The sequence below is a fragment of the Peromyscus californicus genome, unplaced genomic scaffold (assembly GCF_007827085.1).
Source record: "Peromyscus californicus insignis strain IS unplaced genomic scaffold, ASM782708v3 Scaffold_10__1_contigs__length_136768540, whole genome shotgun sequence".
In the NCBI taxonomy this organism is placed as follows: Eukaryota; Metazoa; Chordata; class Mammalia; order Rodentia; family Cricetidae; genus Peromyscus; species Peromyscus californicus.
Window position 1 is genome coordinate 131861723 of NW_026294391.1, and position 4116 is coordinate 131865838.

A 4116-nucleotide genomic window follows, 5' to 3' on the forward strand; every position below is an offset into this window, starting at 1 on the left:
TTTCTGCTCAGCCATTCTGACTGGCATGAGATAGAGTCTCAACTGCATTTAATATGCATTTCCCCATGGTTGAGGATTTTGAACCTTTTCAATTGTTTATTATTCCATTTATTGATTTGATGATTTGATTTTTCTAGTGTCTAATTATTTCAGCTCTGTATATTTCTTAGATACTAATCCACTCTCTGATGTGTAGCTGTCAGAGATATTTTCCCATTCTCTAAATTGTTCCTTTTGTGTTGCAAAAAATTCTTAATTCCATTTCTAAATATTTATGTTTGTCTCTATTGACAAATACTACTCTCATCCTTTATTAAAGAAGTTTCCTTTGTAATGAACACAGTGAATGCAGAGTCATAGCTGCTTATAGTGCTGAGAATAAGTGATGTTTGAGTGATCAACCCTAAACAGGACATTTGTACCACCCCCTTTGCTAAGGCTTAACAAGCATTAAGGAAGAAAGAGCAGAAAGAATATCAGAGCTGAAAGACAGGGAGAGGGGCTGTGGAATGCTCTCTTTGAACCATGATATAGCCATTGCAAACATGGTCACACTGTGCTTGCCTGCATCAGGCCTGTGCAAGACAGGCCTGGCTTTTCTCCAGGACTCCCACTTCACCCGTGGTTTAATTTCAGAAAATTCTGCTTCTTCTATAGCTCTTTAATCTGTCTCTTCTCCATCCTCACAGTCAGTGGCTAAGTTTGTGATCTTGAAGATGCAGAGAGAGCTTCTTGAAGAGCTTCTGAAGCTGCTTCCGGTCAACTCTACTGTGGTCAAATTTCAAGAGAATTGCAAATCTCCTCTAGACTTTCTGGTTGTCTCCTTCCACCATGTGGATCCTAGGGGTCAAACTCAGGTCTGTCTTATATAATAGCACAATCCTGCTTTCCCAGCTTCTTTATCATTTTCTGAGTCCCTAGATGAGATACTCAGAGATGGGACCATGAATGGAAAGTTGTAAGAGCTGTGATGTGCAGTGGAATGTGGCACATGGATGGCAGAGTGGTGGAAAGAAGCCTGGCATTTGGAGCTGGTTTAGTTTACTCCTTCCTACTTACTACCTGCCCAGAGCACCTGACAAAGGGGCAGCCCAGACAGGTATTTAATTGTGTAGGCAATTAATTCCGTTGTGAAATCCACTTCTTCCTTCTGCTCATCAAATAAAGCCATTGTGAAAACCTTGGCCAATAGTTCTGGAAATCTTTTATTTGAGTGTAGACTGAAGTGAGTCTATTTCATTTAATTATTGTGTCTTCTAGGATTTGCCAACTTACCTTCAGACTAAATTAGCTCAAAACTAGAGAAGCTTTCCCTGCTCCCAGTACTCCTGAGTTGGTGCTGAGCATACAGACACAGAATATTTTAGATTTGGGAAGAACCTTAAAGGCAATTGACCTGAACCTTGTGTAGAGTTTGAGGAATTTATCTACAATATCTCTCACAGACACTGAGCTGAACACTGCTAGTGATAGAGTGGACTCTACTGCTCAAGGCTGCTCCACACTGTGGTAGCTATATAATTGCTTACAGTGGGCAGAAGGCAAGTCTGAGCAGGTCACTAAGAAGAAGCTTCCAGAGAAGTAGAAGGAAAATAAGGAAACAGTAGTATCCTAGAAGCAAGGTCAGAAGAGAAACTTTAAAAATGAAGTGCTGCTGAGTAAGCATTGTGTCAGGCAGTGACTTGAGAATTGACACATGTCCGCTGAAGCTGAATTTCACTTTAAGAACTTATATTTTAAGGAGAAGGGTTGAGGTTGAGCCAAAAATTGCCGGAGACTGAGCCATAGATAGAGAGAATAGCAAAGGAGGCAGTGTCCAAAAACTTGTCTTGCTAAGGAGTTTGGTTAAGGGGGAAGGGAGATGTGATACATCAGTAGCTACAAGATACAGGTCTGAGGAAAGGATCTTTTGAAGTCGGGCATCTGAACATTTTTGTTGAGATGACAGAACCCAGCTAGAGAGAAAGATCCAAAGGACAGTTCATTTTGTGGTCTCATTTTACACCTGGAAGAATTTGGCAAGAGACTTACTCCACTAAGCCCACTTCATTTGTGTTCCTTTTCTCTTTCCTGGCTTTGTTATTTGTTTTTGAGGTAGTGGTGAGCCAAATGTGTACTTGACAGCCACCCTAGGGCATTGCACAACTGAGTATGTGTGTGTAGTGATACACACAGGAAGATGTAATAGTTAATTTTTGTTTGTTTGTTTGTTTGTTTTTTTTGAGACAGGGTTTCTTTGTGTTGCCCTGGCTGTCCTGGAACTCACTTTGTAGACCAGGCTGGCTTTGAACTCACAGAGATCCCCCATCTTTGCCTCCCAGGTGCTGGTATTAAAGGTATGTGCCACTGCCCAGGTTGTAATAGTTAATTTTCTAGGTCAGTTTTATTTTCGACATGGAGTGGGGCCAGAATGCTTCTTGGTGTGTCTGAGAGCGGTTTGGATGAGGTCATCATTTGTCTCTGTGACTTAGTAAAGAAGATTGTTTTCCTTAAAGTGTTTGGGTTTCATCTAAGCAGTTGAAGACATGGATAGAATAGAAAAACCAAGGGGAGGGAACTCATGGTGACAGACTGTTTAAGGCAGAGCATCATGTTTTCTGGCTTTCAGACAAACTGAATCATGGACTTTTCTTGAGTGTCAAGTTTATTGGCTTTTGGACCAGAACTATACTTGACTCTCCTACATCACAATCTTATCTTTAAAAAATATATAATATCCTGAGTGATGGTGGCTCACACCTTTAATCCCAGCACTTGGGAGGCAGAGGAAGGCAGATAATTGAATTTGAGGCCAGCCTGGTCTACAGAGTGAGTTCCAGGACAGCTAGGCCTACACAGAGAAATCCCATCTCAAAAATTCAAATATATATATATATATATATATATATATATATATATATATATATAATTTTTTAATTTTCTGAAGTTATAATTACATCATTTCCCTCCTTCCCTTTCCTCCCTCCAGTCTCCTATGCACCTCCCTTGCTCTCTCTCAAATTCATGGTTTCTTTTTCTTTAATTATTTATATATAATATAATATATATTCCTAAATACATAGGTAAAACTTGCTCAGTCTGTACAACGTTATCTGCATGTTTATGTTCTCGGGGATGACCATCTGGTATGAGATGACCAATTGGGGGATATCCTGGCTGGTTTTATGTCAACTTGACCCAAGCTAGACTCACCAGAGAGAAAGGAGTCCCAATTGTTGAAATCCCTCCATGAGATCCAGCTGTAAGGTATTTTCTCAATTAGTGATCAACGGGGGAGGACCCAGTCCATGGTGGGTGGTGTCATCCCTGGGCTGGTGGTCATGGGTTTTATAAGAAAGCAGGATGAGCAAGCCAGTAAGCAGCACTCCTCCATGACCTCTGCATTAGCTCCTGCCTCCAGGTTTCTGTCCTGTTTGAGTTCCGGTCCTGACATCATCCTTCAATAATAAACACCAATATGGAAGTGTAAGTCAGATAAACCCCTTTCTCTCCAACTTGCTAAACGATCTTATTAATAAACACCTGGAGCCAGATATTGCGGTAAAAGGCTGAGAGATCAGAACAGCAGAAAGGAGCCAGCCATGTTCTTACTACTTGGAAATCCTCTGCCAAAGAGCCCTACTTCCTGTATACCCATGCCTATATGCCTTTCTGTTCTGCTATCTCATTTCCTCTCTCTGCCAAGCTACATCACTTCCTGTCTGTCTGTACAGACCTCCAGACCTTTATGGTTAACTAGTGCTGAGATTAAAGGCATATACCACCATGCCTGGCTCTGTTCCCAGTGTGGCCTTGAACTCACAGAGATCCAGACAGATCCCTGCCTGCCAAGTGATAGGATGAGGATGAAAGGCATGTGCTACCATTGCCTGACTTCTATGTTTAATATAGTGGCAGGCTTTTTCCTCTGATCCTCAGATAAACTTTACTGGGGGACACAGATAAAATATCACACACACATATCTATATATATATGAGTGTGTGTGTGTGTGTGTGTGTGTGTGTATGTGTGTGTGTGTGTGTGTGTGTAATGGAGAAAGAGATTAAGAGATGTCTTCTGGCTCTATTTCTCTGGGAAAATCTGACCAGTGCAATAGGAGGAAGACAAAATTATGC